The sequence below is a fragment of the Pelmatolapia mariae genome, linkage group LG23 (genome assembly GCF_036321145.2).
Source record: "Pelmatolapia mariae isolate MD_Pm_ZW linkage group LG23, Pm_UMD_F_2, whole genome shotgun sequence".
Classification (NCBI taxonomy): domain Eukaryota; kingdom Metazoa; phylum Chordata; class Actinopteri; order Cichliformes; family Cichlidae; genus Pelmatolapia; species Pelmatolapia mariae.
In genome coordinates, this window is record NC_086246.1 from 20,340,458 (window position 1) to 20,365,369 (window position 24,912).

Genomic DNA, 24,912 nt, shown 5'->3' on the forward strand with positions numbered 1-24,912 from the left:
GAAGCGTTCCCTCGCTTACGGCCATACCGCCCTGAACACGCCCGATCTCGTCTGATCTCGGCAGCCAAGCAGGGCCGGGCCTGGTCAGTACTTGGATGGGTGACCGCCCGGGAATACCGGGTGCTGTAAGCTTTTGCACTTCAACACGCAAATGACAGTTTAAATATTGAAACGAATCTGAGGCACTCTTTTAGCTCATTTTCTAATAGGATGGTTAGTGAGTCTTGCGCAAAGAGCTCTCCCACTGATGTAGTAATGTCAAAATCTTCAAGCGTTATATCAATATCACTGTACATGCACAGAGCACCTGTAGATGTTTTTGTGCACACACTCACAAATGTTTATGACGTGAAGTTTGCAGCATTGAGTATGCATTACAGCTGTGCTGTCATGTGCAGGTATTAAAAAAAATAGAAACCAATCAATATCCTTCACTCTAAATTGTTTTTTAAATCACAACAAAATGGGTTACAGTATCTACATGAACCCCGTTGTCGAGGAAGCCTCTCACTTACGGCCATACCACGCCTGAGCTCATCTGACCTCTGAAGCTAAGCAGGGGCTGTCCTGGATAGTAGCATCACCTTCACCTTGCTCCATGTTAGAAACTCCATGATATCGTGGTCCCTCCTCAGGGTATCACATTGATGCGCATTTACGCAGTATTCTTCGGGACCGCAGCCAGCAGCCAATAAGAATTAAAACTCGTTGCTCATGGGTGTCAGGTGGACACTGTGCCTGCTGCACACTACAAGGTTAACAAGTTCCTCACTACTGAGCCCAGACGGACTAGCCATAGACATTTTCTGCATTTACGGAATAAATAAGTTTGTGCATTTCCTAAATATTTCGTTCTTGTTGTTTTTTTGTTTTACACAAAAGCGAAAGGCAATCAGGAGCGTTGTCACGAAGCCTTTCCTGAAGCTGCCTCCACTGAGTGAGCAGCAGCGCCCTCTGCCGTTTGTGTGTTGAAGTGCAAAAGCTTACAGCACCTGGTATTCCCAGGCGGTCTCCCATCCAAGTACTGACCAGGCCCGACCCTGCTTAGCTTCCGAGATCAGACAAGATCGGGCGTGTTCAGGGTGGTATGGCCGTAAGCGAGTGAAGCCCGCTATAAAAGACCTTTTATAGGCTGCAAATGTCACAGCGTTTAAACTATAGTATTGTGCTAAACTTCATGTGTTACAGCGAGAACATGCAAACCTTTGTTGTTAACTGCAGCTTCAACATTGAGCTGCAAAAATGCTTTTCCCGCAGTAACATCACGATAATAACACATGTTAGGTTCTCACAGCACAGTGTTAAAGTGACAGCGAGCACACAGTGTGTTAGGACCATTTGGAAGTCCAACATTTTTGCGGTTTGGAGAATTCAGCTTGTATACAGAACATGAAAACGTAAGCATGACTGTGTCATCACAGCATGTATAAAAAGGCTGTTTCTGAAGCGTTCCCTCGCTTACGGCCATACCGCCCTGAACACGCCCGATCTCGTCTGATCTCGGCAGCCAAGCAGGGCCGGGCCTGGTCAGTACTTGGATGGGTGACCGCCCGGGAATACCGGGTGCTGTAAGCTTTTGCACTTCAACACGCAAATGACAGTTTAAATATTGAAACGAATCTGAGGCACTCTTTTAGCTCATTTTCTAATAGGATGGTTAGTGAGTCTTGCGCAAAGAGCTCTCCCACTGATGTAGTAATGTCAAAATCTTCAAGCGTTATATCAATATCACTGTACATGCACAGAGCACCTGTAGATGTTTTTGTGCACACACTCACAAATGTTTATGACGTGAAGTTTGCAGCATTGAGTATGCATTACAGCTGTGCTGTCATGTGCAGGTATTAAAAAAAATAGAAACCAATCAATATCCTTCACTCTAAATTGTTTTTTAAATCACAACAAAATGGGTTACAGTATCTACATGAACCCCGTTGTCGAGGAAGCCTCTCACTTACGGCCATACCACGCCTGAGCTCATCTGACCTCTGAAGCTAAGCAGGGGCTGTCCTGGATAGTAGCATCACCTTCACCTTGCTCCATGTTAGAAACTCCATGATATCGTGTTCCCTGCTCAGGGTATCACATTGATGCGCATTTACGCAGTATTCTTCGGGACCGCAGCCAGCAGCCAATAAGAATTAAAACTCGTTGCTCATGGGTGTCAGGTGGACACTGTGCCTGCTGCACACTACAAGGTTAACAAGTTCCTCACTACTGAGCCCAGACGGACTAGCCATAGACATTTTCTGCATTTACGGAATAAATAAGTTTGTGCATTTCCTAAATATTTCGTTCTTGTTGTTTTTTTGTTTTACACAAAAGCGAAAGGCAATCAGGAGCGTTGTCACGAAGCCTTTCCTGAAGCTGCCTCCACTGAGTGAGCAGCAGCGCCCTCTGCCGTTTGTGTGTTGAAGTGCAAAAGCTTACAGCACCTGGTATTCCCAGGCGGTCTCCCATCCAAGTACTGACCAGGCCTGACCCTGCTTAGCTTCCGAGATCAGACGAGATCGGGCGTGTTCAGGGTGGTATGGCCGTAAGCGAGTGAAGCCCGCTATAAAAGACCTTTTATAGGCTGCAAATGTCACAGCGTTTAAACTATAGTATTGTGCTAAACTTCATGTGTTACAGCGAGAACATGCAAACCTTTGTTGTTAACTGCAGCTTCAACATTGAGCTGCAAAAATGCTTTTCCCGCAGTAACATCACGATAATAACACATGTTAGGTTCTCACAGCACAGTGTTAAAGTGACAGCGAGCACACAGTGTGTTAGGACCATTTGGAAGTCCAACATTTTTGCGGTTTGGAGAATTCAGCTTGTATACAGAACATGAAAACGTAAGCATGACTGTGTCATCACAGCATGTATAAAAAGGCTGTTTCTGAAGCGTTCCCTCGCTTACGGCCATACCGCCCTGAACACGCCCGATCTCGTCTGATCTCGGCAGCCAAGCAGGGCCGGGCCTGGTCAGTACTTGGATGGGTGACCGCCTGGGAATACCGGGTGCTGTAAGCTTTTGCACTTCAACACGCAAATGACAGTTTAAATATTGAAACGAATCTGAGGCACTCTTTTAGCTCATTTTCTAATAGGATGGTTAGTGAGTCTTGCGCAAAGAGCTCTCCCACTGATGTAGTAATGTCAAAATCTTCAAGCGTTATATCAATATCACTGTACATGCACAGAGCACCTGTAGATGTTTTTGTGCACACACTCACAAATGTTTATGACGTGAAGTTTGCAGCATTGAGTATGCATTACAGCTGTGCTGTCATGTGCAGGTATTAAAAAAAATAGAAACCAATCAATATCCTTCACTCTAAATTGTTTTTTAAATCACAACAAAATGGGTTACAGTATCTACATGAACCCCGTTGTCGAGGAAGCCTCTCACTTACGGCCATACCACGCCTGAACTCATCTGACCTCTGAAGCTAAGCAGGGGCTGTCCTGGATAGTAGCATCACCTTCACCTTGCTCCATGTTAGAAACTCCATGATATCGTGTTCCCTCCTCAGGGTATCACATTGATGCGCATTTACGCAGTATTCTTCGGGACCGCAGCCAGCAGCCAATAAGAATTAAAACTCGTTGCTCATGGGTGTCAGGTGGACACTGTGCCTGCTGCACACTACAAGGTTAACAAGTTCCTCACTACTGAGCCCAGACGGACTAGCCATAGACATTTTCTGCATTTACGGAATAAATAAGTTTGTGCATTTCCTAAATATTTCGTTCTTGTTGTTTTTTTGTTTTACACAAAAGCGAAAGGCAATCAGGAGCGTTGTCACGAAGCCTTTCCTGAAGCTGCCTCCACTGAGTGAGCAGCAGCGCCCTCTGCCGTTTGTGTGTTGAAGTGCAAAAGCTTACAGCACCTGGTATTCCCAGGCGGTCTCCCATCCAAGTACTGACCAGGCCCGACCCTGCTTAGCTTCCGAGATCAGACGAGATCGGGCGTGTTCAGGGTGGTATGGCCGTAAGCGAGTGAAGCCCGCTATAAAAGACCTTTTATAGGCTGCAAATGTCACAGCGTTTAAACTATAGTATTGTGCTAAACTTCATGTGTTACAGCGAGAACATGCAAACCTTTGTTGTTAACTGCAGCTTCAACATTGAGCTGCAAAAATGCTTTTCCCGCAGTAACATCACGATAATAACACATGTTAGGTTCTCACAGCACAGTGTTAAAGTGACAGCGAGCACACAGTGTGTTAGGACCATTTGGAAGTCCAACATTTTTGCGGTTTGGAGAATTCAGCTTGTATACAGAACATGAAAACGTAAGCATGACTGTGTCATCACAGCATGTATAAAAAGGCTGTTTCTGAAGCGTTCCCTCGCTTACGGCCATACCGCCCTGAACACGCCCGATCTCGTCTGATCTCGGCAGCCAAGCAGGGCCGGGCCTGGTCAGTACTTGGATGGGTGACTGCCTGGGAATACCGGGTGCTGTAAGCTTTTGCACTTCAACACGCAAATGACAGTTTAAATATTGAAACGAATCTGAGGCACTCTTTTAGCTCATTTTCTAATAGGATGGTTAGTGAGTCTTGCGCAAAGAGCTCTCCCACTGATGTAGTAATGTCAAAATCTTCAAGCGTTATATCAATATCACTGTACATGCACAGAGCACCTGTAGATGTTTTTGTGCACACACTCACAAATGTTTATGACGTGAAGTTTGCAGCATTGAGTATGCATTACAGCTGTGCTGTCATGTGCAGGTATTAAAAAAAATAGAAACCAATCAATATCCTTCACTCTAAATTGTTTTTTAAATCACAACAAAATGGGTTACAGTATCTACATGAACCCCGTTGTCGAGGAAGCCTCTCACTTACGGCCATACCACGCCTGAACTCATCTGACCTCTGAAGCTAAGCAGGGGCTGTCCTGGATAGTAGCATCACCTTCACCTTGCTCCATGTTAGAAACTCCATGATATCGTGTTCCCTCCTCAGGGTATCACATTGATGCGCATTTACGCAGTATTCTTCGGGACCGCAGCCAGCAGCCAATAAGAATTAAAACTCGTTGCTCATGGGTGTCAGGTGGACACTGTGCCTGCTGCACACTACAAGGTTAACAAGTTCCTCACTACTGAGCCCAGACGGACTAGCCATAGACATTTTCTGCATTTACGGAATAAATAAGTTTGTGCATTTCCTAAATATTTCGTTCTTGTTATTTTTTTGTTTTACACAAAAGCGAAAGGCAATCAGGAGCGTTGTCACGAAGCCTTTCCTGAAGCTGCCTCCACTGAGTGAGCAGCAGCGCCCTCTGCCGTTTGTGTGTTGAAGTGCAAAAGCTTACAGCACCTGGTATTCCCAGGCGGTCTCCCATCCAAGTACTGACCAGGCCCGACCCTGCTTAGCTTCCGAGATCAGACGAGATCGGGCGTGTTCAGGGTGGTATGGCCGTAAGCGAGTGAAGCCCGCTATAAAAGACCTTTTATAGGCTGCAAATGTCACAGCGTTTAAACTATAGTATTGTGCTAAACTTCATGTGTTACAGCGAGAACATGCAAACCTTTGTTGTTAACTGCAGCTTCAACATTGAGCTGCAAAAATGCTTTTCCCGCAGTAACATCACGATAATAACACATGTTAGGTTCTCACAGCACAGTGTTAAAGTGACAGCGAGCACACAGTGTGTTAGGACCATTTGGAAGTCCAACATTTTTGCGGTTTGGAGAATTCAGCTTGTATACAGAACATGAAAACGTAAGCATGACTGTGTCATCACAGCATGTATAAAAAGGCTGTTTCTGAAGCGTTCCCTCGCTTACGGCCATACCGCCCTGAACACGCCCGATCTCGTCTGATCTCGGCAGCCAAGCAGGGCCGGGCCTGGTCAGTACTTGGATGGGTGACTGCCTGGGAATACCGGGTGCTGTAAGCTTTTGCACTTCAACACGCAAATGACAGTTTAAATATTGAAACGAATCTGAGGCACTCTTTTAGCTCATTTTCTAATAGGATGGTTAGTGAGTCTTGCGCAAAGAGCTCTCCCACTGATGTAGTAATGTCAAAATCTTCAAGCGTTATATCAATATCACTGTACATGCACAGAGCACCTGTAGATGTTTTTGTGCACACACTCACAAATGTTTATGACGTGAAGTTTGCAGCATTGAGTATGCATTACAGCTGTGCTGTCATGTGCAGGTATTAAAAAAAATAGAAACCAATCAATATCCTTCACTCTAAATTGTTTTTTAAATCACAACAAAATGGGTTACAGTATCTACATGAACCCCGTTGTCGAGGAAGCCTCTCACTTACGGCCATACCACGCCTGAACTCATCTGACCTCTGAAGCTAAGCAGGGGCTGTCCTGGATAGTAGCATCACCTTCACCTTGCTCCATGTTAGAAACTCCATGATATCGTGTTCCCTCCTCAGGGTATCACATTGATGCGCATTTACGCAGTATTCTTCGGGACCGCAGCCAGCAGCCAATAAGAATTAAAACTCGTTGCTCATGGGTGTCAGGTGGACACTGTGCCTGCTGCACACTACAAGGTTAACAAGTTCCTCACTACTGAGCCCAGACGGACTAGCCATAGACATTTTCTGCATTTACGGAATAAATAAGTTTGTGCATTTCCTAAATATTTCGTTCTTGTTATTTTTTTGTTTTACACAAAAGCGAAAGGCAATCAGGAGCGTTGTCACGAAGCCTTTCCTGAAGCTGCCTCCACTGAGTGAGCAGCAGCGCCCTCTGCCGTTTGTGTGTTGAAGTGCAAAAGCTTACAGCACCTGGTATTCCCAGGCGGTCTCCCATCCAAGTACTGACCAGGCCCGACCCTGCTTAGCTTCCGAGATCAGACGAGATCGGGCGTGTTCAGGGTGGTATGGCCGTAAGCGAGTGAAGCCCGCTATAAAAGACCTTTTATAGGCTGCAAATGTCACAGCGTTTAAACTATAGTATTGTGCTAAACTTCATGTGTTACAGCGAGAACATGCAAACCTTTGTTGTTAACTGCAGCTTCAACATTGAGCTGCAAAAATGCTTTTCCCGCAGTAACATCACGATAATAACACATGTTAGGTTCTCACAGCACAGTGTTAAAGTGACAGCGAGCACACAGTGTGTTAGGACCATTTGGAAGTCCAACATTTTTGCGGTTTGGAGAATTCAGCTTGTATACAGAACATGAAAACGTAAGCATGACTGTGTCATCACAGCATGTATAAAAAGGCTGTTTCTGAAGCGTTCCCTCGCTTACGGCCATACCGCCCTGAACACGCCCGATCTCGTCTGATCTCGGCAGCCAAGCAGGGCCGGGCCTGGTCAGTACTTGGATGGGTGACCGCCTGGGAATACCGGGTGCTGTAAGCTTTTGCACTTCAACACGCAAATGACAGTTTAAATATTGAAACGAATCTGAGGCACTCTTTTAGCTCATTTTCTAATAGGATGGTTAGTGAGTCTTGCGCAAAGAGCTCTCCCACTGATGTAGTAATGTCAAAATCTTCAAGCGTTATATCAATATCACTGTACATGCACAGAGCACCTGTAGATGTTTTTGTGCACACACTCACAAATGTTTATGACGTGAAGTTTGCAGCATTGAGTATGCATTACAGCTGTGCTGTCATGTGCAGGTATTAAAAAAAATAGAAACCAATCAATATCCTTCACTCTAAATTGTTTTTTAAATCACAACAAAATGGGTTACAGTATCTACATGAACCCCGTTGTCGAGGAAGCCTCTCACTTACGGCCATACCACGCCTGAGCTCATCTGACCTCTGAAGCTAAGCAGGGGCTGTCCTGGATAGTAGCATCACCTTCACCTTGCTCCATGTTAGAAACTCCATGATATCGTGGTCCCTCCTCAGGGTATCACATTGATGCGCATTTACGCAGTATTCTTCGGGACCGCAGCCAGCAGCCAATAAGAATTAAAACTCGTTGCTCATGGGTGTCAGGTGGACACTGTGCCTGCTGCACACTACAAGGTTAACAAGTTCCTCACTACTGAGCCCAGACGGACTAGCCATAGACATTTTCTGCATTTACGGAATAAATAAGTTTGTGCATTTCCTAAATATTTCGTTCTTGTTGTTTTTTTGTTTTACACAAAAGCGAAAGGCAATCAGGAGCGTTGTCACGAAGCCTTTCCTGAAGCTGCCTCCACTGAGTGAGCAGCAGCGCCCTCTGCCGTTTGTGTGTTGAAGTGCAAAAGCTTACAGCACCTGGTATTCCCAGGCGGTCTCCCATCCAAGTACTGACCAGGCCCGACGCTGCTTAGCTTCCGAGATCAGACGAGATCGGGCGTGTTCAGGGTGGTATGGCCGTAAGCGAGTGAAGCCCGCTATAAAAGACCTTTTATAGGCTGCAAATGTCACAGCGTTTAAACTATAGTATTGTGCTAAACTTCATGTGTTACAGCGAGAACATGCAAACCTTTGTTGTTAACTGCAGCTTCAACATTGAGCTGCAAAAATGCTTTTCCCGCAGTAACATCACGATAATAACACATGTTAGGTTCTCACAGCACAGTGTTAAAGTGACAGCGAGCACACAGTGTGTTAGGACCATTTGGAAGTCCAACATTTTTGCGGTTTGGAGAATTCAGCTTGTATACAGAACATGAAAACGTAAGCATGACTGTGTCATCACAGCATGTATAAAAAGGCTGTTTCTGAAGCGTTCCCTCGCTTACGGCCATACCGCCCTGAACACGCCCGATCTCGTCTGATCTCGGCAGCCAAGCAGGGCCGGGCCTGGTCAGTACTTGGATGGGTGACCGCCTGGGAATACCGGGTGCTGTAAGCTTTTGCACTTCAACACGCAAATGACAGTTTAAATATTGAAACGAATCTGAGGCACTCTTTTAGCTCATTTTCTAATAGGATGGTTAGTGAGTCTTGCGCAAAGAGCTCTCCCACTGATGTAGTAATGTCAAAATCTTCAAGCGTTATATCAATATCACTGTACATGCACAGAGCACCTGTAGATGTTTTTGTGCACACACTCACAAATGTTTATGACGTGAAGTTTGCAGCATTGAGTATGCATTACAGCTGTGCTGTCATGTGCAGGTATTAAAAAAAATAGAAACCAATCAATATCCTTCACTCTAAATTGTTTTTTAAATCACAACAAAATGGGTTACAGTATCTACATGAACCCCGTTGTCGAGGAAGCCTCTCACTTACGGCCATACCACGCCTGAGCTCATCTGACCTCTGAAGCTAAGCAGGGGCTGTCCTGGATAGTAGCATCACCTTCACCTTGCTCCATGTTAGAAACTCCATGATATCGTGGTCCCTCCTCAGGGTATCACATTGATGCGCATTTACGCAGTATTCTTCGGGACCGCAGCCAGCAGCCAATAAGAATTAAAACTCGTTGCTCATGGGTGTCAGGTGGACACTGTGCCTGCTGCACACTACAAGGTTAACAAGTTCCTCACTACTGAGCCCAGACGGACTAGCCATAGACATTTTCTGCATTTACGGAATAAATAAGTTTGTGCATTTCCTAAATATTTCGTTCTTGTTGTTTTTTTGTTTTACACAAAAGCGAAAGGCAATCAGGAGCGTTGTCACGAAGCCTTTCCTGAAGCTGCCTCCACTGAGTGAGCAGCAGCGCCCTCTGCCGTTTGTGTGTTGAAGTGCAAAAGCTTACAGCACCTGGTATTCCCAGGCGGTCTCCCATCCAAGTACTGACCAGGCCCGACGCTGCTTAGCTTCCGAGATCAGACGAGATCGGGCGTGTTCAGGGTGGTATGGCCGTAAGCGAGTGAAGCCCGCTATAAAAGACCTTTTATAGGCTGCAAATGTCACAGCGTTTAAACTATAGTATTGTGCTAAACTTCATGTGTTACAGCGAGAACATGCAAACCTTTGTTGTTAACTGCAGCTTCAACATTGAGCTGCAAAAATGCTTTTCCCGCAGTAACATCACGATAATAACACATGTTAGGTTCTCACAGCACAGTGTTAAAGTGACAGCGAGCACACAGTGTGTTAGGACCATTTGGAAGTCCAACATTTTTGCGGTTTGGAGAATTCAGCTTGTATACAGAACATGAAAACGTAAGCATGACTGTGTCATCACAGCATGTATAAAAAGGCTGTTTCTGAAGCGTTCCCTCGCTTACGGCCATACCGCCCTGAACACCCCCGATCTCGTCTGATCTCGGCAGCCAAGCAGGGCCGGGCCTGGTCAGTACTTGGATGGGTGACCGCCCGGGAATACCGGGTGCTGTAAGCTTTTGCACTTCAACACGCAAATGACAGTTTAAATATTGAAACGAATCTGAGGCACTCTTTTAGCTCATTTTCTAATAGGATGGTTAGTGAGTCTTGCGCAAAGAGCTCTCCCACTCATGTAGTAATGTCAAAATCTTCAAGCGTTATATCAATATCACTGTACATGCACAGAGCACCTGTAGATGTTTTTGTGCACACACTCACAAATGTTTATGACGTGAAGTTTGCAGCATTGAGTATGCATTACAGCTGTGCTGTCATGTGCAGGTATTAAAAAAAATAGAAACCAATCAATATCCTTCACTCTAAATTGTTTTTTAAATCACAACAAAATGGGTTACAGTATCTACATGAACCCCGTTGTCGAGGAAGCCTCTCACTTACGGCCATACCACGCCTGAGCTCATCTGACCTCTGAAGCTAAGCAGGGGCTGTCCTGGATAGTAGCATCACCTTCACCTTGCTCCATGTTAGAAACTCCATGATATCGTGTTCCCTGCTCAGGGTATCACATTGATGCGCATTTACGCAGTATTCTTCGGGACCGCAGCCAGCAGCCAATAAGAATTAAAACTCGTTGCTCATGGGTGTCAGGTGGACACTGTGCCTGCTGCACACTACAAGGTTAACAAGTTCCTCACTACTGAGCCCAGACGGACTAGCCATAGACATTTTCTGCATTTACGGAATAAATAAGTTTGTGCATTTCCTAAATATTTCGTTCTTGTTGTTTTTTTGTTTTACACAAAAGCGAAAGGCAATCAGGAGCGTTGTCACGAAGCCTTTCCTGAAGCTGCCTCCACTGAGTGAGCAGCAGCGCCCTCTGCCGTTTGTGTGTTGAAGTGCAAAAGCTTACAGCACCTGGTATTCCCAGGCGGTCTCCCATCCAAGTACTGACCAGGCCCGACCCTGCTTAGCTTCCGAGATCAGACGAGATCGGGCGTGTTCAGGGTGGTATGGCCGTAAGCCAGTGAAGCCCGCTATAAAAGACCTTTTATAGGCTGCAAATGTCACAGCGTTTAAACTATAGTATTGTGCTAAACTTCATGTGTTACAGCGAGAACATGCAAACCTTTGTTGTTAACTGCAGCTTCAACATTGAGCTGCAAAAATGCTTTTCCCGCAGTAACATCACGATAATAACACATGTTAGGTTCTCACAGCACAGTGTTAAAGTGACAGCGAGCACACAGTGTGTTAGGACCATTTGGAAGTCCAACATTTTTGCGGTTTGGAGAATTCAGCTTGTATACAGAACATGAAAACGTAAGCATGACTGTGTCATCACAGCATGTATAAAAAGGCTGTTTCTGAAGCGCTCCCTCGCTTACGGCCATACCGCCCTGAACACGCCCGATCTCGTCTGATCTCGGCAGCCAAGCAGGGCCGGGCCTGGTCAGTACTTGGATGGGTGACCGCCCGGGAATACCGGGTGCTGTAAGCTTTTGCACTTCAACACGCAAATGACAGTTTAAATATTGAAACGAATCTGAGGCACTCTTTTAGCTCATTTTCTAATAGGATGGTTAGTGAGTCTTGCGCAAAGAGCTCTCCCACTGATGTAGTAATGTCAAAATCTTCAAGCGTTATATCAATATCACTGTACATGCACAGAGCACCTGTAGATGTTTTTGTGCACACACTCACAAATGTTTATGACGTGAAGTTTGCAGCATTGAGTATGCATTACAGCTGTGCTGTCATGTGCAGGTATTAAAAAAAATAGAAACCAATCAATATCCTTCACTCTAAATTGTTTTTTAAATCACAACAAAATGGGTTACAGTATCTACATGAACCCCGTTGTCGAGGAAGCCTCTCACTTACGGCCATACCACGCCTGAGCTCATCTGACCTCTGAAGCTAAGCAGGGGCTGTCCTGGATAGTAGCATCACCTTCACCTTGCTCCATGTTAGAAACTCCATGATATCGTGTTCCCTGCTCAGGGTATCACATTGATGCGCATTTACGCAGTATTCTTCGGGACCGCAGCCAGCAGCCAATAAGAATTAAAACTCGTTGCTCATGGGTGTCAGGTGGACACTGTGCCTGCTGCACACTACAAGGTTAACAAGTTCCTCACTACTGAGCCCAGATGGACTAGCCATAGACATTTTCTGCATTTACGGAATAAATAAGTTTGTGCATTTCCTAAATATTTCGTTCTTGTTGTTTTTTTGTTTTACACAAAAGCGAAAGGCAATCAGGAGCGTTGTCACGAAGCCTTTCCTGAAGCTGCCTCCACTGAGTGAGCAGCAGCGCCCTCTGCCGTTTGTGTGTTGAAGTGCAAAAGCTTACAGCACCTGGTATTCCCAGGCGGTCTCCCATCCAAGTACTGACCAGGCCCGACCCTGCTTAGCTTCCGAGATCAGACGAGATCGGGCGTGTTCAGGGTGGTATGGCCGTAAGCCAGTGAAGCCCGCTATAAAAGACCTTTTATAGGCTGCAAATGTCACAGCGTTTAAACTATAGTATTGTGCTAAACTTCATGTGTTACAGCGAGAACATGCAAACCTTTGTTGTTAACTGCAGCTTCAACATTGAGCTGCAAAAATGCTTTTCCCGCAGTAACATCACGATAATAACACATGTTAGGTTCTCACAGCACAGTGTTAAAGTGACAGCGAGCACACAGTGTGTTAGGACCATTTGGAAGTCCAACATTTTTGCGGTTTGGAGAATTCAGCTTGTATACAGAACATGAAAACGTAAGCATGACTGTGTCATCACAGCATGTATAAAAAGGCTGTTTCTGAAGCGTTCCCTCGCTTACGGCCATACCGCCCTGAACACGCCCGATCTCGTCTGATCTCGGCAGCCAAGCAGGGCCGGGCCTGGTCAGTACTTGGATGGGTGACCGCCCGGGAATACCGGGTGGTGTAAGCTTTTGCACTTCAACACGCAAATGACAGTTTAAATATTGAAACGAATCTGAGGCACTCTTTTAGCTCATTTTCTAATAGGATGGTTAGTGAGTCTTGCGCAAAGAGCTCTCCCACTCATGTAGTAATGTCAAAATCTTCAAGCGTTATATCAATATCACTGTACATGCACAGAGCACCTGTAGATGTTTTTGTGCACACACTCACAAATGTTTATGACGTGAAGTTTGCAGCATTGAGTATGCATTACAGCTGTGCTGTCATGTGCAGGTATTAAAAAAAATAGAAACCAATCAATATCCTTCACTCTAAATTGTTTTTTAAATCACAACAAAATGGGTTACAGTATCTACATGAACCCCGTTGTCGAGGAAGCCTCTCACTTACGGCCATACCACGCCTGAGCTCATCTGACCTCTGAAGCTAAGCAGGGGCTGTCCTGGATAGTAGCATCACCTTCACCTTGCTCCATGTTAGAAACTCCATGATATCGTGTTCCCTCCTCAGGGTATCACATTGATGCGCATTTACGCAGTATTCTTCGGGACCGCAGCCAGCAGCCAATAAGAATTAAAACTCGTTGCTCATGGGTGTCAGGTGGACACTGTGCCTGCTGCACACTACAAGGTTAACAAGTTCCTCACTACTGAGCCCAGACGGACTAGCCATAGACATTTTCTGCATTTACGGAATAAATAAGTTTGTGCATTTCCTAAATATTTCGTTCTTGTTGTTTTTTTGTTTTACACAAAAGCGAAAGGCAATCAGGAGCGTTGTCACGAAGCCTTTCCTGAAGCTGCCTCCACTGAGTGAGCAGCAGCGCCCTCTGCCGTTTGTGTGTTGAAGTGCAAAAGCTTACAGCACCTGGTATTCCCAGGCGGTCTCCCATCCAAGTACTGACCAGGCCCGACCCTGCTTAGCTTCCGAGATCAGACGAGATCGGGCGTGTTCAGGGTGGTATGGCCGTAAGCCAGTGAAGCCCGCTATAAAAGACCTTTTATAGGCTGCAAATGTCACAGCGTTTAAACTATAGTATTGTGCTAAACTTCATGTGTTACAGCGAGAACATGCAAACCTTTGTTGTTAACTGCAGCTTCAACATTGAGCTGCAAAAATGCTTTTCCCGCAGTAACATCACGATAATAACACATGTTAGGTTCTCACAGCACAGTGTTAAAGTGACAGCGAGCACACAGTGTGTTAGGACCATTTGGAAGTCCAACATTTTTGCGGTTTGGAGAATTCAGCTTGTATACAGAACATGAAAACGTAAGCATGACTGTGTCATCACAGCATGTATAAAAAGGCTGTTTCTGAAGCGTTCCCTCGCTTACGGCCATACCGCCCTGAACACGCCCGATCTCGTCTGATCTCGGCAGCCAAGCAGGGCCGGGCCTGGTCAGTACTTGGATGGGTGACCGCCTGGGAATACCGGGTGCTGTAAGCTTTTGCACTTCAACACGCAAATGACAGTTTAAATATTGAAACGAATCTGAGGCACTCTTTTAGCTCATTTTCTAATAGGATGGTTAGTGAGTCTTGCGCAAAGAGCTCTCCCACTGATGTAGTAATGTCAAAATCTTCAAGCGTTATATCAATATCACTGTACATGCACAGAGCACCTGTAGATGTTTTTGTGCACACACTCACAAATGTTTATGACGTGAAGTTTGCAGCATTGAGTATGCATTACAGCTGTGCTGTCATGTGCAGGTATTAAAAAAAATAGAAACCAATCAATATCCTTCACTCTAAATTGTTTTTTAAATCACAACAAAATGGGTTACAGTATCTACATGAACCCCGTTGTCGAGGAAGCCTCTCACTTACGGCCATACCACGCCTGAGCTCATCTGACCTCTGAAGCTAAGCAGGGGCTGTCCTGGATAGTAGCATCACCTTCACCTTGCTCCATGTTAGAAACTCCATGATATCGTGTTCCCTCCTCAGGGTATCACATTGATGCGCATTTACGCAGTATTCTTCGGGACCGCAGCCAGCAGCCAATAAGAATTAAAACTCGTTGCTCATGGGTGTCAGGTGGACACTGTGCCTGCTGCACACTACAAGGTTAACAAGTTCCTCACTACTGAGCCCAGACGGACTAGCCATAGACATTTTCTGCATTTACGGAATAAATAAGTTTGTGCATTTCCTAAATATTTCGTTCTTGTTGTTTTTTTGTTTTACACAAAAGCGAAAGGCAATCAGGAGCGTTGTCACGAAGCCTTTCCTGAAGCTGCCTCCACTGAGTGAGCAGCAGCGCCCTCTGCCGTTTGTGTGTTGAAGTGCAAAAGCTTACAGCACCTGGTATTCCCAGGCGGTCTCCCATCCAAGTACTGACCAGGCCCGACCCTGCTTAGCTTCCGAGATCAGACGAGATCGGGCGTGTTCAGGGTGGTATGGCCGTAAGCGAGTGAAGCCCGCTATAAAAGACCTTTTATAGGCTGCAAATGTCACAGCGTTTAAACTATAGTATTGTGCTAAACTTCATGTGTTACAGCGAGAACATGCAAACCTTTGTTGTTAACTGCAGCTTCAACATTGAGCTGCAAAAATGCTTTTCCCGCAGTAACATCACGATAATAACACATGTTAGGTTCTCACAGCACAGTGTTAAAGTGACAGCGAGCACACAGTGTGTTAGGACCATTTGGAAGTCCAACATTTTTGCGGTTTGGAGAATTCAGCTTGTATACAGAACATGAAAACGTAAGCATGACTGTGTCATCACAGCATGTATAAAAAGGCTGTTTCTGAAGCGTTCCCTCGCTTACGGCCATACCGCCCTGAACACCCCCGATCTCGTCTGATCTCGGCAGCCAAGCAGGGCCGGGCCTGGTCAGTACTTGGATGGGTGACCGCCCGGGAATACCGGGTGCTGTAAGCTTTTGCACTTCAACACGCAAATGACAGTTTAAATATTGAAACGAATCTGAGGCACTCTTTTAGCTCATTTTCTAATAGGATGGTTAGTGAGTCTTGCGCAAAGAGCTCTCCCACTGATGTAGTAATGTCAAAATCTTCAAGCGTTATATCAATATCACTGTACATGCACAGAGCACCTGTAGATGTTTTTGTGCACACACTCACAAATGTTTATGACGTGAAGTTTGCAGCATTGAGTATGCATTACAGCTGTGCTGTCATGTGCAGGTATTAAAAAAAATAGAAACCAATCAATATCCTTCACTCTAAATTGTTTTTTAAATCACAACAAAATGGGTTACAGTATCTACATGAACCCCGTTGTCGAGGAAGCCTCTCACTTACGGCCATACCACGCCTGAGCTCATCTGACCTCTGAAGCTAAGCAGGGGCTGTCCTGGATAGTAGCATCACCTTCACCTTGCTCCATGTTAGAAACTCCATGATATCGTGGTCCCTCCTCAGGGTATCACATTGATGCGCATTTACGCAGTATTCTTCGGGACCGCAGCCAGCAGCCAATAAGAATTAAAACTCGTTGCTCATGGGTGTCAGGTGGACACTGTGCCTGCTGCACACTACAAGGTTAACAAGTTCCTCACTACTGAGCCCAGACGGACTAGCCATAGACATTTTCTGCATTTACGGAATAAATAAGTTTGTGCATTTCCTAAATATTTCGTTCTTGTTGTTTTTTTGTTTTACACAAAAGCGAAAGGCAATCAGGAGCGTTGTCACGAAGCCTTTCCTGAAGCTGCCTCCACTGAGTGAGCAGCAGCGCCCTCTGCCGTTTGTGTGTTGAAGTGCAAAAGCTTACAGCACCTGGTATTCCCAGGCGGTCTCCCATCCAAGTACTGACCAGGCCCGACCCTGCTTAGCTTCCGAGATCAGACGAGATCGGGCGTGTTCAGGGTGGTATGGCCGTAAGCCAGTGAAGCCCGCTATAAAAGACCTTTTATAGGCTGCAAATGTCACAGCGTTTAAACTATAGTATTGTGCTAAACTTCATGTGTTACAGCGAGAACATGCAAACCTTTGTTGTTAACTGCAGCTTCAACATTGAGCTGCAAAAATGCTTTTCCCGCAGTAACATCACGATAATAACACGTTAGGTTCTCACAGCACAGTGTTAAAGTGACAGCGAGCACACAGTGTGTTAGGACCATTTGGAAGTCCAACATTTTTGCGGTTTGGAGAATTCAGCTTGTATACAGAACATGAAAACGTAAGCATGACTGTGTCATCACAGCATGTATAAAAAGGCTGTTTCTGAAGCGTTCCCTCGCTTACGGCCATACCGCCCTGAACACGCCCGATCTCGTCTGATCTCGGCAGCCAAGCAGGGCCGGGCCTGGTCAGTACTTGGATGGGTGACCGCCTGGGAGTACCGGGTGCTGTAAGCTTTTGCACTTCAACACGCAAATGACAGTTTAAATATTGAAACGAATCTGAGGCACTCTTTTAGCTCATTTTCTAATAGGATGGTTAGTGAGTCTTGCGCAAAGAGCTCTCCCACTCATGTAGTAATGTCAAAATCTTCAAGCGTTATATCAATATCACTGTACATGCACAGAGCACCTGTAGATGTTTTTGTGCACACACTCACAAATGTTTATGACGTGAAGTTTGCAGCATTGAGTATGCATTACAGCTGTGCTGTCATGTGCAGGTATTAAAAAAAATAGAAACCAATCAATATCCTTCACTCTAAATTGTTTTTTAAATCACAACAAAATGGGTTACAGTATCTACATGAACCCCGTTGTCGAGGAAGCCTCTCACTTACGGCCATACCACGCCTGAGCTCATCTGACCTCTGAAGCTAAGCAGGGGCTGTCCTGGATAGTAGCATCACCTTCACCTTGCTCCATGTTAGAAACTCCATGATATCGTGTTCCCTCCTCAGGGTATCACATTGATGCGCATTTACGCAGTATTCTTCGGGACCGCAGCCAGCAGCCAATAAGAATTAAAACTCGTTGCTCATGGGTGTCAGGTGGACACTGTGCCTGCTGCACACTACAAGGTTAACAAGTTCCTCACTACTGAGCCCAGACGGACTAGCCATAGACATTTTCTGCATTTACGGAATAAATAAGTTTGTGCATTTCCTAAATATTTCGTTCTTGTTGTTTTTTTGTTTTACACAAAAGCGAAAGGCAATCAGGAGCGTTGTCACGAAGCCTTTCCTGAAGCTGCCTCCACTGAGTGAGCAGCAGCGCCCTCTGCCGTTTGTGTGTTGAAGTGCAAAAGCTTACAGCACCTGGTATTCCCAGGCGGTCTCCCATCCAAGTACTGACCAGGCCCGACCCTGCTTAGCTTCCGAGATCAGACGAGATCGGGCGTGTTCAGGGTGGTATGGCCGTAAGCCAGTGAAGCCCGCTATAAAAGACCTTTTATAGGCTGCAAATGTCACAGCGTTTAAACTATAGTATTGTGCTAAACTTCATGTGTTACAGCGAGAACATGCAAACCTTTGTTGTTAACTGCAGCTTCAACATTGAGCTGCAAAAATGCTTTTCCCGCAGTAACATCACGATAATAACACATGTTAGGTTCTCACAGCACAGTGTTAAAGTGACAGCGAGCACACAGTGTGTTAGGACCATTTGGAAGTCCAACATTTTTGCGGTTTGGAGAATTCAGCTTGTATACAGAACATGAAAACGTAAGCATGACTGTGTCATCACAGCATGTATAAAAAGGCTGTTTCTGAAGCGTTCCCTCGCTTACGGCCATACCGCCCTGAACACGCCCGATCTCGTCTGATCTCGGCAGCCAAGCAGGGCCGGGCCTGGTCAGTACTTGGATGGGTGACCGCCCGGGAATACCGGGTGGTGTAAGCTTTTGCACTTCAACACGCAAATGACAGTTTAAATATTGAAACGAATCTGAGGCACTCTTTTAGCTCATTTTCTAATAGGATGGTTAGTGAGTCTTGCGCAAAGAGCTCTCCCACTCATGTAGTAATGTCAAAATCTTCAAGCGTTATATCAATATCACTGTACATGCACAGAGCACCTGTAGATGTTTTTGTGCACACACTCACAAATGTTTATGACGTGAAGTTTGCAGCATTGAGTATGCATTACAGCTGTGCTGTCATGTGCAGGTATTAAAAAAAATAGAAACCAATCAATATCCTTCACTCTAAATTGTTTTTTAAATCACAACAAAATGGGTTACAGTATCTACATGAACCCCGTTGTCGAGGAAGCCTCTCACTTACGGCCATACCACGCCTGAGCTCATCTGACCTCTGAAGCTAAGCAGGGGCTGTCCTGGATAGTAGCATCACCTTCACCTTGCTCCATGTTAGAAACTCCATGATATCGTGTTCCCTGCTCAGGGTATCACATTGATGCGCATTTACGCAGTATTCTTCGGGACCGCAGCCAGCAGCCAATAAGAATTAAAACTCGTTGCTCATGGGTGTCAGGTGGACACTGTGCCTGCTGCACACTACAAGGTTAACAAGTTCCTCACTACTGAGCCCAGACGGACTAGCCATAGACATTTTCTGCATTTACGGAATAAATAAGTTTGTGCATTTCCTAAATATTTCGTTCTTGTTGTTTTTTTGTTTTACACAAAAGCGAAAGGCAATCAGGAGCGTTGTCACGAAGCCTTTCCTGAAGCTGCCTCCACTGAGTGAGCAGCAGCGCCCTCTGCCGTTTGTGTGTTGAAGTGCAAAAGCTTACAGCACCTGGTATTCCCAGGCGGTCTCCCATCCAAGTACTGACCAGGCCCGACCCTGCTTAGCTTCCGAGATCAGACGAGATCGGGCGTGTTCAGGGTGGTATGGCCGTAAGCCAGTGAAGCCCGCTATAAAAGACCTTTTATAGGCTGCAAATGTCACAGCGTTTAAACTATAGTATTGTGCTAAACTTCATGTGTTACAGCGAGAACATGCAAACCTTTGTTGTTAACTGCAGCTTCAACATTGAGCTGCAAAAATGCTTTTCCCGCAGTAACATCACGATAATAACACATGTTAGGTTCTCACAGCACAGTGTTAAAGTGACAGCGAGCACACAGTGTGTTAGGACCATTTGGAAGTCCAACATTTTTGCGGTTTGGAGAATTCAGCTTGTATACAGAACATGAAAACGTAAGCATGACTGTGTCATCACAGCATGTATAAAAAGGCTGTTTCTGAAGCGTTCCCTCGCTTACGGCCATACCGCCCTGAACACGCCCGATCTCGTCTGATCTCGGCAGCCAAGCAGGGCCGGGCCTGGTCAGTACTTGGATGGGTGACCGCCTGGGAATACCGGGTGCTGTAAGCTTTTGCACTTCAACACGCAAATGACAGTTTAAATATTGAAACGAATCTGAGGCACTCTTTTAGCTCATTTTCTAATAGGATGGTTAGTGAGTCTTGCGCAAAGAGCTCTCCCACTGATGTAGTAATGTCAAAATCTTCAAGCGTTATATCAATATCACTGTACATGCACAGAGCACCTGTAGATGTTTTTGTGCACACACTCACAAATGTTTATGACGTGAAGTTTGCAGCATTGAGTATGCATTACAGCTGTGCTGTCATGTGCAGGTATTAAAAAAAATAGAAACCAATCAATATCCTTCACTCTAAATTGTTTTTTAAATCACAACAAAATGGGTTACAGTATCTACATGAACCCCGTTGTCGAGGAAGCCTCTCACTTACGGCCATACCACGCCTGAACTCATCTGACCTCTGAAGCTAAGCAGGGGCTGTCCTGGATAGTAGCATCACCTTCACCTTGCTCCATGTTAGAAACGCCATGATATCGTGTTCCCTGCTCAGGGTATCACATTGATGCGCATTTACGCAGTATTCTTCGGGACAGCAGCCAATAAGAATTAAAACTCGTTGCTCATGGGTGTCAGGTGGACACTGTGCCTGCTGCACACTACAAGATTAACAAGTTCCTCACTACTGAGCCCAGACGGACTAGCCATAGACATTTTCTGCATTTACGGAATAAATAAGTTTGTGCATTTCCTAAATATTTCGTTCTTGTTGTTTTTTTGTTTTACACAAAAGCCAAAGGCAATCAGGAGCGTTGTCACGAAGCCTTTCCTGAAGCTGCCTCCACTGAGTGAGCAGCAGCGCCCTCTGCCGTTTGTGTGTTGAAGTGCAAAAGCTTACAGCACCTGGTATTCCCGGGCGGTCTCCCATCCAAGTACTGACCAGGCCCGACCCTGCTTAGCTTCCGAGATCAGACGAGATCGGGCGTGTTCAGGGTGGTATGGCCGTAAGCGAGTGAAGCCCGCTATAAAAGACCTTTTATAGGCTGCAAATGTCACAGCGTTTAAACTATAGTATTGTGCTAAACTTCATGTGTTACAGCGAGAACATGCAAACCTTTGTTGTTAACTGCAGCTTCAACATTGAGCTGCAAAAATGCTTTTCCCGCAGTAACATCACGATAATAACACATGTTAGGTTCTCACAGCACAGTGTTAAAGTGACAGCGAGCACACAGTGTGTTAGGACCATTTGGAAGTCCAACATTTTTGCGGTTTGGAGAATTCAGCTTGCATACAGAACATGAAAACGTAAGCATGACTGTGTCATCACAGCATGTATAAAAAGGCTGTTTCTGAAGCGTTCCCTCGCTTACGGCCATACCGCCCTGAACACGCCCGATCTCGTCTGATCTCGGCAGCCAAGCAGGGCCGGGCCTGGTCAGTACTTGGATGGGTGACCGCCTGGGAATACCGGGTGCTGTAAGCTTTTGCACTTCAACACGCAAATGACAGTTTAAATATTGAAACGAATCTGAGGCACTCTTTTAGCTCATTTTCTAATAGGATGGTTAGTGAGTCTTGCGCAAAGAGCTCTCCCACTGATGTAGTAATGTCAAAATCTTCAAGCGTTATATCAATATCACTGTACATGCACAGAGCACCTGTAGATGTTTTTGTGCACACACTCACAAATGTTTATGACGTGAAGTTTGCAGCATTGAGTATGCATTACAGCTGTGCTGTCATGTGCAGGTATTAAAAAAAATAGAAACCAATCAATATCCTTCACTCTAAATTGTTTTTTAAATCACAACAAAATGGGTTACAGTATCTACATGAACCCCGTCGTCGAGGAAGCCTCTCACTTACGGCCATACCACGCCTGAACTCATCTGACCTCTGAAGCTAAGCAGGGGCTGTCCTGGATAGTAGCATCACCTTCACCTTGCTCCATGTTAGAAACTCCATGATATCGTGTTCCCTGCTCAGGGTATCACATTGATGCGCATTTACGCAGTATTCTTCGGGACCGCAGCCAGCAGCCAATAAGAATTAAAACTCGTTGCTCATGGGTGTCAGGTGGACACTGTGCCTGCTGCACACTACAAGGTTAACAAGTTCCTCACTACTGAGCCCAGACGGACTAGCCATAGACATTTTCTGCATTTACGGAATAAATAAGTTTGTGCATTTCCTAAATATTTCGTTCTTGTTGTTTTTTTGTTTTACACAAAAGCGAAAGGCAATCAGGAGCGTTGTCACGAAGCCTTTCCTGAAGCTGCCTCCACTGAGTGAGCAGCAGCGCCCTCTGCCGTTTGTGTGTTGAAGTGCAAAAGCTTACAGCACCTGGTATTCCCAGGCGGTCTCCCATCCAAGTACTGACCAGGCCCGACCCTGCTTAGCTTCCGAGATCAGACGAGATCGGGCGTGTTCAGGGTGGTATGGCCGTAAGCCAGTGAAGCCCGCTATAAAAGACCTTTTATAGGCTGCAAATGTCACAGCGTTTAAACTATAGTATTGTGCTAAACTTCATGTGTTACAGCGAGAACATGCAAACCTTTGTTGTTAACTGCAGCTTCAACATTGAGCTGCAAAAATGCTTTTCCCGCAGTAACATCACGATAATAACACATGTTAGGTTCTCACAGCACAGTGTTAAAGTGACAGCGAGCACACAGTGTGTTAGGACCATTTGGAAGTCCAACATTTTTGCGGTTTGGAGAATTCAGCTTGTATACAGAACATGAAAACGTAAGCATGACTGTGTCATCACAGCATGTATAAAAAGGCTGTTTCTGAAGCGTTCCCTCGCTTACGGCCATACCGCCCTGAACACCCCCGATCTCGTCTGATCTCGGCAGCCAAGCAGGGCCGGGCCTGGTCAGTACTTGGATGGGTGACCGCCCGGGAATACCGGGTGCTGTAAGCTTTTGCACTTCAACACGCAAATGACAGTTTAAATATTGAAACGAATCTGAGGCACTCTTTTAGCTCATTTTCTAATAGGATGGTTAGTGAGTCTTGCGCAAAGAGCTCTCCCACTGATGTAGTAATGTCAAAATCTTCAAGCGTTATATCAATATCACTGTACATGCACAGAGCACCTGTAGATGTTTTTGTGCACACACTCACAAATGTTTATGACGTGAAGTTTGCAGCATTGAGTATGCATTACAGCTGTGCTGTCATGTGCAGGTATTAAAAAAAATAGAAACCAATCAATATCCTTCACTCTAAATTGTTTTTTAAATCACAACAAAATGGGTTACAGTATCTACATGAACCCCGTTGTCGAGGAAGCCTCTCACTTACGGCCATACCACGCCTGAACTCATCTGACCTCTGAAGCTAAGCAGGGGCTGTCCTGGATAGTAGCATCACCTTCACCTTGCTCCATGTTAGAAACTCCATGATATCGTGTTCCCTGCTCAGGGTATCACATTGATGCGCATTTACGCAGTATTCTTCGGGACCGCAGCCAGCAGCCAATAAGAATTAAAACTCGTTGCTCATGGGTGTCAGGTGGACACTGTGCCTGCTGCACACTACAAGGTTAACAAGTTCCTCACTACTGAGCCCAGACGGACTAGCCATAGACATTTTCTGCATTTACGGAATAAATAAGTTTGTGCATTTCCTAAATATTTCGTTCTTGTTGTTTTTTTGTTTTACACAAAAGCGAAAGGCAATCAGGAGCGTTGTCACGAAGCCTTTCCTGAAGCTGCCTCCACTGAGTGAGCAGCAGCGCCCTCTGCCGTTTGTGTGTTGAAGTGCAAAAGCTTACAGCACCTGGTATTCCCAGGCGGTCTCCCATCCAAGTACTGACCAGGCCCGACCCTGCTTAGCTTCCGAGATCAGACGAGATCGGGCGTGTTCAGGGTGGTATGGCCGTAAGCCAGTGAAGCCCGCTATAAAAGACCTTTTATAGGCTGCAAATGTCACAGCGTTTAAACTATAGTATTGTGCTAAACTTCATGTGTTACAGCGAGAACATGCAAACCTTTGTTGTTAACTGCAGCTTCAACATTGAGCTGCAAAAATGCTTTTCCCGCAGTAACATCACGATAATAACACATGTTAGGTTCTCACAGCACAGTGTTAAAGTGACAGCGAGCACACAGTGTGTTAGGACCATTTGGAAGTCCAACATTTTTGCGGTTTGGAGAATTCAGCTTGTATACAGAACATGAAAACGTAAGCATGACTGTGTCATCACAGCATGTATAAAAAGGCTGTTTCTGAAGCGTTCCCTCGCTTACGGCCATACCGCCCTGAACACGCCCGATCTCGTCTGATCTCGGCAGCCAAGCAGGGCCGGGCCTGGTCAGTACTTGGATGGGTGACCGCCTGGGAATACCGGGTGCTGTAAGCTTTTGCACTTCAACACGCAAATGACAGTTTAAATATTGAAACGAATCTGAGGCACTCTTTTAGCTCATTTTCTAATAGGATGGTTAGTGAGTCTTGCGCAAAGAGCTCTCCCACTGATGTAGTAATGTCAAAATCTTCAAGCGTTATATCAATATCACTGTACATGCACAGAGCACCTGTAGATGTTTTTGTGCACACACTCACAAATGTTTATGACGTGAAGTTTGCAGCATTGAGTATGCATTACAGCTGTGCTGTC

The 24,912-nt window shown here is 45.5% G+C and overlaps 35 non-coding genes across 35 annotated transcripts; 18 read left to right on the forward strand and 17 right to left on the reverse strand.

Moving 5' to 3' along the window:
* The first annotated feature begins 13 nt into the window (after window positions 1-13).
* Window positions 14-132, forward strand: LOC134621578 (5S ribosomal RNA). The gene has a single exon (XR_010092330.1). It is a non-coding gene; the product is annotated as a 5S ribosomal RNA (ribosomal RNA).
* An 848-nt stretch (window positions 133-980) lies between these two features.
* On the reverse strand, window positions 981-1,099 carry LOC134622145 (5S ribosomal RNA). The gene has a single exon (XR_010092848.1). It is a non-coding gene; the product is annotated as a 5S ribosomal RNA (ribosomal RNA).
* A 357-nt stretch (window positions 1,100-1,456) lies between these two features.
* LOC134621579 (5S ribosomal RNA) lies at window positions 1,457-1,575 on the forward strand. The gene has a single exon (XR_010092331.1). It is a non-coding gene; the product is annotated as a 5S ribosomal RNA (ribosomal RNA).
* Window positions 1,576-2,423: 848 nt separating this feature from the next.
* Window positions 2,424-2,542, reverse strand: LOC134622154 (5S ribosomal RNA). Its single transcript, XR_010092857.1, has one exon. It is a non-coding gene; the product is annotated as a 5S ribosomal RNA (ribosomal RNA).
* A 357-nt stretch (window positions 2,543-2,899) lies between these two features.
* On the forward strand, window positions 2,900-3,018 carry LOC134622248 (5S ribosomal RNA). Its single transcript, XR_010092945.1, has one exon. It is a non-coding gene; the product is annotated as a 5S ribosomal RNA (ribosomal RNA).
* An 848-nt stretch (window positions 3,019-3,866) lies between these two features.
* Window positions 3,867-3,985, reverse strand: LOC134621863 (5S ribosomal RNA). Its single transcript, XR_010092579.1, has one exon. It is a non-coding gene; the product is annotated as a 5S ribosomal RNA (ribosomal RNA).
* A 357-nt stretch (window positions 3,986-4,342) lies between these two features.
* LOC134621662 (5S ribosomal RNA) lies at window positions 4,343-4,461 on the forward strand. The gene has a single exon (XR_010092411.1). It is a non-coding gene; the product is annotated as a 5S ribosomal RNA (ribosomal RNA).
* An 848-nt stretch (window positions 4,462-5,309) lies between these two features.
* On the reverse strand, window positions 5,310-5,428 carry LOC134621864 (5S ribosomal RNA). The gene has a single exon (XR_010092580.1). It is a non-coding gene; the product is annotated as a 5S ribosomal RNA (ribosomal RNA).
* A 357-nt stretch (window positions 5,429-5,785) lies between these two features.
* Window positions 5,786-5,904, forward strand: LOC134621665 (5S ribosomal RNA). The gene has a single exon (XR_010092413.1). It is a non-coding gene; the product is annotated as a 5S ribosomal RNA (ribosomal RNA).
* An 848-nt stretch (window positions 5,905-6,752) lies between these two features.
* On the reverse strand, window positions 6,753-6,871 carry LOC134621865 (5S ribosomal RNA). Its single transcript, XR_010092581.1, has one exon. It is a non-coding gene; the product is annotated as a 5S ribosomal RNA (ribosomal RNA).
* Window positions 6,872-7,228: 357 nt separating this feature from the next.
* LOC134622249 (5S ribosomal RNA) lies at window positions 7,229-7,347 on the forward strand. Its single transcript, XR_010092946.1, has one exon. It is a non-coding gene; the product is annotated as a 5S ribosomal RNA (ribosomal RNA).
* Window positions 7,348-8,195: 848 nt separating this feature from the next.
* LOC134622168 (5S ribosomal RNA) lies at window positions 8,196-8,314 on the reverse strand. The gene has a single exon (XR_010092870.1). It is a non-coding gene; the product is annotated as a 5S ribosomal RNA (ribosomal RNA).
* A 357-nt stretch (window positions 8,315-8,671) lies between these two features.
* On the forward strand, window positions 8,672-8,790 carry LOC134622250 (5S ribosomal RNA). The gene has a single exon (XR_010092947.1). It is a non-coding gene; the product is annotated as a 5S ribosomal RNA (ribosomal RNA).
* An 848-nt stretch (window positions 8,791-9,638) lies between these two features.
* LOC134622169 (5S ribosomal RNA) lies at window positions 9,639-9,757 on the reverse strand. Its single transcript, XR_010092871.1, has one exon. It is a non-coding gene; the product is annotated as a 5S ribosomal RNA (ribosomal RNA).
* A 357-nt stretch (window positions 9,758-10,114) lies between these two features.
* LOC134621638 (5S ribosomal RNA) lies at window positions 10,115-10,233 on the forward strand. The gene has a single exon (XR_010092387.1). It is a non-coding gene; the product is annotated as a 5S ribosomal RNA (ribosomal RNA).
* An 848-nt stretch (window positions 10,234-11,081) lies between these two features.
* Window positions 11,082-11,200, reverse strand: LOC134621866 (5S ribosomal RNA). The gene has a single exon (XR_010092582.1). It is a non-coding gene; the product is annotated as a 5S ribosomal RNA (ribosomal RNA).
* A 357-nt stretch (window positions 11,201-11,557) lies between these two features.
* LOC134621580 (5S ribosomal RNA) lies at window positions 11,558-11,676 on the forward strand. Its single transcript, XR_010092332.1, has one exon. It is a non-coding gene; the product is annotated as a 5S ribosomal RNA (ribosomal RNA).
* An 848-nt stretch (window positions 11,677-12,524) lies between these two features.
* Window positions 12,525-12,643, reverse strand: LOC134621867 (5S ribosomal RNA). Its single transcript, XR_010092583.1, has one exon. It is a non-coding gene; the product is annotated as a 5S ribosomal RNA (ribosomal RNA).
* A 357-nt stretch (window positions 12,644-13,000) lies between these two features.
* On the forward strand, window positions 13,001-13,119 carry LOC134621742 (5S ribosomal RNA). Its single transcript, XR_010092486.1, has one exon. It is a non-coding gene; the product is annotated as a 5S ribosomal RNA (ribosomal RNA).
* An 848-nt stretch (window positions 13,120-13,967) lies between these two features.
* Window positions 13,968-14,086, reverse strand: LOC134621868 (5S ribosomal RNA). Its single transcript, XR_010092584.1, has one exon. It is a non-coding gene; the product is annotated as a 5S ribosomal RNA (ribosomal RNA).
* Window positions 14,087-14,443: 357 nt separating this feature from the next.
* Window positions 14,444-14,562, forward strand: LOC134622253 (5S ribosomal RNA). Its single transcript, XR_010092949.1, has one exon. It is a non-coding gene; the product is annotated as a 5S ribosomal RNA (ribosomal RNA).
* An 848-nt stretch (window positions 14,563-15,410) lies between these two features.
* LOC134621869 (5S ribosomal RNA) lies at window positions 15,411-15,529 on the reverse strand. The gene has a single exon (XR_010092585.1). It is a non-coding gene; the product is annotated as a 5S ribosomal RNA (ribosomal RNA).
* A 357-nt stretch (window positions 15,530-15,886) lies between these two features.
* On the forward strand, window positions 15,887-16,005 carry LOC134621639 (5S ribosomal RNA). The gene has a single exon (XR_010092388.1). It is a non-coding gene; the product is annotated as a 5S ribosomal RNA (ribosomal RNA).
* Window positions 16,006-16,853: 848 nt separating this feature from the next.
* LOC134621870 (5S ribosomal RNA) lies at window positions 16,854-16,972 on the reverse strand. The gene has a single exon (XR_010092586.1). It is a non-coding gene; the product is annotated as a 5S ribosomal RNA (ribosomal RNA).
* Window positions 16,973-17,327: 355 nt separating this feature from the next.
* LOC134621602 (5S ribosomal RNA) lies at window positions 17,328-17,446 on the forward strand. The gene has a single exon (XR_010092353.1). It is a non-coding gene; the product is annotated as a 5S ribosomal RNA (ribosomal RNA).
* Window positions 17,447-18,294: 848 nt separating this feature from the next.
* On the reverse strand, window positions 18,295-18,413 carry LOC134621873 (5S ribosomal RNA). The gene has a single exon (XR_010092588.1). It is a non-coding gene; the product is annotated as a 5S ribosomal RNA (ribosomal RNA).
* A 357-nt stretch (window positions 18,414-18,770) lies between these two features.
* LOC134621743 (5S ribosomal RNA) lies at window positions 18,771-18,889 on the forward strand. The gene has a single exon (XR_010092487.1). It is a non-coding gene; the product is annotated as a 5S ribosomal RNA (ribosomal RNA).
* An 848-nt stretch (window positions 18,890-19,737) lies between these two features.
* Window positions 19,738-19,856, reverse strand: LOC134621874 (5S ribosomal RNA). Its single transcript, XR_010092589.1, has one exon. It is a non-coding gene; the product is annotated as a 5S ribosomal RNA (ribosomal RNA).
* Window positions 19,857-20,213: 357 nt separating this feature from the next.
* Window positions 20,214-20,332, forward strand: LOC134622254 (5S ribosomal RNA). The gene has a single exon (XR_010092950.1). It is a non-coding gene; the product is annotated as a 5S ribosomal RNA (ribosomal RNA).
* Window positions 20,333-21,173: 841 nt separating this feature from the next.
* On the reverse strand, window positions 21,174-21,292 carry LOC134622104 (5S ribosomal RNA). The gene has a single exon (XR_010092808.1). It is a non-coding gene; the product is annotated as a 5S ribosomal RNA (ribosomal RNA).
* Window positions 21,293-21,649: 357 nt separating this feature from the next.
* Window positions 21,650-21,768, forward strand: LOC134622255 (5S ribosomal RNA). The gene has a single exon (XR_010092951.1). It is a non-coding gene; the product is annotated as a 5S ribosomal RNA (ribosomal RNA).
* An 848-nt stretch (window positions 21,769-22,616) lies between these two features.
* On the reverse strand, window positions 22,617-22,735 carry LOC134621875 (5S ribosomal RNA). Its single transcript, XR_010092590.1, has one exon. It is a non-coding gene; the product is annotated as a 5S ribosomal RNA (ribosomal RNA).
* Window positions 22,736-23,092: 357 nt separating this feature from the next.
* LOC134621640 (5S ribosomal RNA) lies at window positions 23,093-23,211 on the forward strand. The gene has a single exon (XR_010092389.1). It is a non-coding gene; the product is annotated as a 5S ribosomal RNA (ribosomal RNA).
* An 848-nt stretch (window positions 23,212-24,059) lies between these two features.
* On the reverse strand, window positions 24,060-24,178 carry LOC134621876 (5S ribosomal RNA). Its single transcript, XR_010092591.1, has one exon. It is a non-coding gene; the product is annotated as a 5S ribosomal RNA (ribosomal RNA).
* Window positions 24,179-24,535: 357 nt separating this feature from the next.
* Window positions 24,536-24,654, forward strand: LOC134622256 (5S ribosomal RNA). Its single transcript, XR_010092952.1, has one exon. It is a non-coding gene; the product is annotated as a 5S ribosomal RNA (ribosomal RNA).
* The last annotated feature ends 258 nt before the right edge of the window (window positions 24,655-24,912 follow it).